This window comes from Pinus tabuliformis, chromosome Q (genome assembly GCF_031772625.1).
Source record: "Pinus tabuliformis cultivar Carrire ecotype Pingquan chromosome Q, CPIR1, whole genome shotgun sequence".
Taxonomy (NCBI): Eukaryota; Viridiplantae; Streptophyta; class Pinopsida; order Pinales; family Pinaceae; genus Pinus; species Pinus tabuliformis.
Genome location: NC_142296.1, coordinates 830,506,751 through 830,513,243, shown reverse-complemented (window position 1 = coordinate 830,513,243; position 6,493 = coordinate 830,506,751). Strand labels below are relative to the sequence as shown.

Sequence of the window (6,493 nt, the reverse complement as noted above, 5' to 3'; positions counted from 1 at the left end):
GAGCCCGAATTGGTGTGTCTTTAGGGCTGGCCGACTTGTACTTTTCGAGGCAAAAATTTGATGTTCAAAGATTTAATTTTCCCTCTTTTGGAGCTGACTTGAATTCAATTTTATATTTTCATTTTCTTTTAATTTTGTGGGCTTATACAATAAATGAATACTGACCGCAGCTACCAAAATTCAACAAGTAGGGTGGCAACCTTGTCAATTGATAACCCGAGTAATTGTGGGATTTAGTGTTATCCACCCCAACCAAGTTCTATTCTCATAAGTGACATGTTGAGATCATAATGAGTATATTTTTGTAACAGCCATAAGCCCTGTTGTTGACCTGGGCTTGTGTTCTAAAGAATCTAGGGTTTACCCTAGGTACCAGCCTCAAAATGAGGAAATTGCCTGGGGTTTTCCGAGGATATGTTACATGGAAAAGAAGAAAAACAAGTAGGTCTTCCCAAAAGAAGAGTTGACACAGCTAATTCTCTAATCCGTATCATCAGTGGATGATATGAAACATACACATCAGTAGAACTTAGAAGGCATGATCCAACTTTCTATTGTTACATAAACTTCATAGGATTTGTAGAGCTGATCCAATGCAGTCACTTCATCAATTGGACAAAGTTCTAAGATCCCATGGGGAAGATATGGAACTTGTGGACAGTTGTTTCCAGCTCAAACGTTACATGGAATGTAGACTTTATGCCAGAACTAATCACGATTCATTATGTCAATTCCTTTTTCAGCTACTTAAGCAGTATCCAAAACATATATTGCGTTTAAATTGTCTTTAGTAGACAGTAAAGCAAGGAAGAACAGAATCCTTACAGCTACTTCATGTAAAGGCACAATGATAGCCCATCCACCCGCTAAATGTATATCATCCAAGTCCATTCCTAAGCATATCAGTGAGAGAAAACATCCAGTATCTTCCTATCAACAACCATGAGCCATCATATGGAGCATATCCCCGCTTCCTGCTAGCTCCAACTAAACATAACAAACCAAAAACCAAGAACAAATTCTGAATTTTATTCAAAAACTGTAGAGCCTGGATCTTTTTGACTTCCATCTAGATAAGATTTAGTGCTATGAGTTTGGCATAGCTGTTGATCTAACTTCTAAGTTACACAAAACATGGAAACGTGTACTAATTTCAGAAACATGAACTGGAAACATGATTCCCCAAACAGGTACATCAAGGGAAATGCTGTGTGTGGGGTTTTTTATTTAAATAACACATTATCTTGCAAGAAAATAAAAATGTAAGTAGGTTTATGAACGAATTAGAGATTAATTGTTAATTTTTAAAACCAGGTCTAATTTATTTTTCTCAACAATAAATTTATACCCAGAAATTATTTCACAAAGAAAAAAATTCTGAAACTGCTGAAAATAAATACACTGATATTTTAACTTCACAAATAAAATATGCAGCGGAAATAAAACAAAAAAGCAACCACAAAAACAGCAGAAATTTCTGCCCAACAAGTTCTCCTTCACTTTTAATTAATTCAGGAAAATTAGGGTTTACCTAACAGGGAAAATGACCTCAGAGAATACACCCAAAAAAAAAAATACATCGCTATAGAACCTCGATTTTCAGCCCCTCAAAAATTTGGCCCACTGGAGATTCTTGGCCCTGGAAAATTTCGGCTTCTCTACCTGCCCCTTGTACATTGGAGCAAATCTCTCTTTTACCCCTGCATAAGCCTAGCTAGAAAATCTCGACCCCTCACAGATTTTGGCCTCCTCCAAATCTTGGGTCTCTCTCGCTCCACAAACTCAGCCTCTTCCTTGTCCTCAAATCACCTTGTTACACAATTTTCTCGTCTCTTCAGTCTTGAGTCTCTCGCACTCTTGATAAAATCACTCTCTCAAATGATTTGATGTGTCTTCATCCTCTCACTTTATAGTTTCATGTTGAGCTAAATTCCTAACCCTCAATCTCTAAAGTGATAGCCATTCTCCTTTTCCTTTTTTTATAATTTCATCTTGAGCTAAATCCCTAACCCTCGATCTCCAAAGTGATAGATGACTAGGATTAATTCTTAACCCACTTAGATAGATCAATGGTAGAGATTTGATCTAATTCACTTAAATATTAAATTATCTATCCTTAGAAACTTAGCCCAATAGCCAACATCAATCAATTAAATCAATTAATGGATTTTTCATAGGAAAAAAATAACAATAAATTTAATCACTTACTCCTCATGAACAAACACCTAAAAAGGATTTTGGACATCTACATGTTTGACACCTAGCCTATGCAGAAGCACCTGTCCAAGCTATAAACATCAACATTAATTTGTCTTCATTTTCCATAGCTTAGGATTCTTTAGACTTCTCATGGGTCCTGTGCCCCTCATGGACACTTGGGGTTTCTGAGAAGTTTCCGAGGTGTTTCCGAGTTCCTACAAGTTTCTGGTATTGGTACGTGGGCCGTTTAGGAGCTTCTTGCATCAGAGTCAAACTTTTATGTTTGCAATTTGAATGGAAGGAAATAGATCATACTCTTCCTTTCCACGAGCTAATTTTGGTTTTTCTGTTACAGGATAATTTTTTTCTATGAACCATACCATCTTGTCTGCATTATATGAGAAGGAGCTATACACAGCACTCAGTCATTATATCTTCCTAATATCCAGAGTTGAAAGCTGTTGATTGTCCACAATCTTTTGTAATCCCAGTGATTTTCAGCAATACAGTTTGAACAGAGAAACTAAAATTCTGAAGAAAAAATAAATAAATTTATGAAGAGAGACATTTATGGAAGGCAAAGCAAGAGACAAGAAAAGATACCATACTTTATGGATGCAAGAGAATCGGCAAGTTGTTTCCAAAGAAGTGTAAGTTCATCTAACTGTATTGTCAGCTAGGCATCCTTATCAAGAGTAATCTGCCTTTATCCCACAATTGAGGAAAAATAGCAGGTTAAAATGCAGAATGGCAGACCCCCTACATCAGAGCCAATGACAAGCTCCTCCTGGCTTCTAACTAAGCCCTCCGGTAATTCATCAGATTCTTGAAACAACCAGTTTTTGACTCAGAACTACACCCCTTTCCAATGCTGTTGTAAAAAGTTGATCTGCATCTTGAATCCGGCCTTGATTGAGAAATTATTTAATCAAGATATTGTAAGAACTAGCATCTGGACCTGTGCCATTTTCAATCACAAAATTTAACATTGCATCTGCATCATCCAACCTTCCTTGTCTGCAAAATCCTTTTGATCATTGTGTTGTAAGTAGTAAGGCCAGAGGGATAACCGTTATTGATCATTTCATAGAGAAGGAACTGAGCCTCCTCCATCTCTCCTGCTGTGGAGTGGCAATGTATTGCCAAATAGTAATCAGTTGCATTGTAAACAAAACCCCTATCCTTCATCCTTCTATAAAATATACTTGCATCCTTGTGGTTACCTACCCTAGCAAGTCCCCGGGCCAGAATGTTCAATGTATCAAAGTTTACTTCATACCACTTGTCTGCCATTTCATCATGCATAAGTAAAGCATCTGGAAGCTGGTTCCCTTGAACGAGTGCCCGAATCAAGGTGGTATATGTAACACTATCAGGTGTACAGTCATTCTGATGCATCTCTTTGAGGATATCCATAGCTTCAATTAATCTAGATTCTCTGCAATATCCGTTCAAAAGTGTATTGTAGGTCACTACGTTGGGTTTCAGCCCCCTAGCCGAAATTTTATTTAACATCACTTTTGTTCTATCCAATCTGTGGAACTTGCATAGACCATGTATTAGAATAGTGTATGTGTAAATATTTGGTGCTACGCCTCCCTGCTCCATCACAGTCACCAATTCAAAGGCCTCATCAAGCCTTCCAACAACACAAAGACCCTTGATAAGAGCATTATAAGTATATAAGTTAGGCTCGCATCCAATCTCACGCTTTTTTTGCAATACTTCATAAGCTTGTTCTATCATTTTCTCTTGCAGAGGGCAGAAATCACAGTAGTGTAAGTCACCACATCTGGCACGTCCTTATTCTGGATCATATCATCCAGCAATTTCATGGCATCCTCCACCTTTCCTTTCAAGTAGAAACACTCAACCATGGAAGTATATGTTAAACTGTTGCAAGAAACTCCACTGTGAACCATTTGGAAAAACAGATTTTCGGCCATGTCGAGCTTTTTGTTTTTCACTAGAGCTACCAGGACAGAGTTGTAGGCAGTATCAATGAGACCGGGTTCATAGCCCATCTCCTTCATTGAATTAAAGGCTTCTAGAGATTCTTTGAGCCTGCCACTCCGTCCATATGACATCACCAAACTATGAAGCATACTTCTAGTTATCTCATGTCCTTGGGTTTGCATTTTCTGCAAAAGGAACTTTAATTCAGTGAACATCTTTGCTCTGCCCAGAAGTTCAATCATGGTAAAATATGCATTGGTATTATGTTCATAACCCTCCTGTTTATCTGCCCACTGGAAAAACCTCAGGGCATTCTGGGCATCTGTTTGGATGTTTAACACCTTCACCACCGCATCAGGGTTTAAATCATGTGCCATGGAATTCATAAAGTTTTCCTGTAAGCATTCCCATTGGTCCTCTTCAATGGCTTTGCATATTTTATTTACTATATCGTCCTGCTGCACAACAAGAGCATTAGCAGAGGCCTTAGCCCTCAGGCTCCTAGATGCGTTAAAGCCATTCTTTGTTGGGTATTTTCTCTGATGGGTATCTATGGCACACACATGGCGGAAGGGCAGACATAGCGAGGTATTTGCGCTTACAAGCCTATGATATCGCAAGAAATTGTTGTGGGACTTTGTAAATGTGTTTTGACTCGAAGAATTGTTGCAGGTTTTCGTTGTGGCTGTGTAATGCCTATGAAAAGGATGCGAATAAGGCACACACAAACACACAACAGAAGAACTAGAGAGTGATGTACCTCCTGCTGTTTCCCTTGTTAGATGAGGCTGTTTGAATTTTGGATATATCATGTTGGTACCTGCCATTTCACAATGCTCACATGTTTATGGAAACGATATATCATGTTGGTGCCTGCCATTTCACAATGCTCACATGTTTATGGGAAACAAATTTTCAGCGTAAGCACTAGGAGTGGTCTTTAGTGCGATTTTTTGGAGTTTCAGGTGTCCGAATCCGGTGGAAAAAATTATGGTGAAATCTTGATTTGTGTTATTTAAATTAGTTTTTTTACATAAGTACTAGGAGTTGTCTTTAGTGCGCCTTTTTGGAGTTTCAGATGCCGGAATCCAGCGGAAAATATTATGGTGAAATCTTGATTTTTGTTATTTAAATTAGTTTTTTTACTCTATATATGGATTCAGCACCATGAAAAACCCCTAGGGCACTTCTATTGTGCAGGTTTACCCATCAAACTTGTGATTTCAATGAATTCCTGCTAGATTTTAGAGAAATTAGACCGGAAAAATCCACCGGAAAAGTTTCCAAAAAGTTGCACTAAAGACAACTCCTAAGCACTCGGTCTCCCTATGCCAAAATGGCTTATACGTGTGGCTCGCCTTGATGAATATTCACTACCAAATGCCGCTCTCCCTTATCTGCATAAAATATCTCGTCACCATATTATGTCGGCCTCTAACATAGTTTTTAGCATTATATCATTCTAAACCAAACGGAGAATTGATATCATGATAATTGGTAACGCCATAGTCTAACTAGCCGAAGGAATTGCCTAGAAAGTTATGGAAATTTTGGTCATATTTAAAGAAAATTCGGCAAGGATTTTTGTAAATCCAAGTTATAGTTGTTAAACTTCAAAATTTTAGGTGTCCTAGACATTTTTTATGTTGTTGAATCCATTTCCACCATCAAAAACACAATTCAAACACTGTTACAAGAATTTTTGAAATTTTTTTGCCCAAATTCCGACCACTTTTGGCTATTCGGGCAATTCCTCCGCCTCGGTAGACGACTCAGCTGACATCCAAATACTTATTTAAAAAAATAATTAAATTATAATTTTATTTAAAAATATTATTATTATTATTAAAATGAATTAATATTTTATATTAATATTAGCTATTTGCATATAGGATAGTATAATTTTTTAAATCACTATTTTTGGTGAGTAGTAGTATGCACGAGAAAAAGTTATCACATTTCCCAAATTTGTAATATGTTTCATAAATAAAGTTTAATATGACAAACATATAATATTTATTATATCTCAAAAAATTATGACCTATGTAAGTAATATGGCAAAAAGTAGATCCGTAACATGGGAGAGAAAACTTATGTGTAGAAGATTTTCCTCGTCCATTGCATATTGTTATTGTAGTAGGGAGTATACATAATCTCCCCGAGTAGATATATGTGTCTCAACTTTGAAAGTGCGTCAGCACTCCATTTTGTTCTTTGTATATATGGAAAAATGTCACCCCCTAAAAATTCTAATCAACAACTTAATTATTTTCATCCAGTTATTTGAGCAGGATCAAATGATGACCGCTCCATAGCCAAATTAATAGCAACCTTTGAA

At 37.0% G+C, this 6,493-nt stretch overlaps 1 pseudogene; it reads right to left on the bottom strand.

The window, feature by feature from the left end:
• Window positions 1-2,788: 2,788 nt before the first annotated feature.
• LOC149222182 (uncharacterized) lies at window positions 2,789-4,997 on the bottom strand (annotated as a pseudogene).
• Between the last annotated feature and the right edge of the window lie 1,496 nt (window positions 4,998-6,493).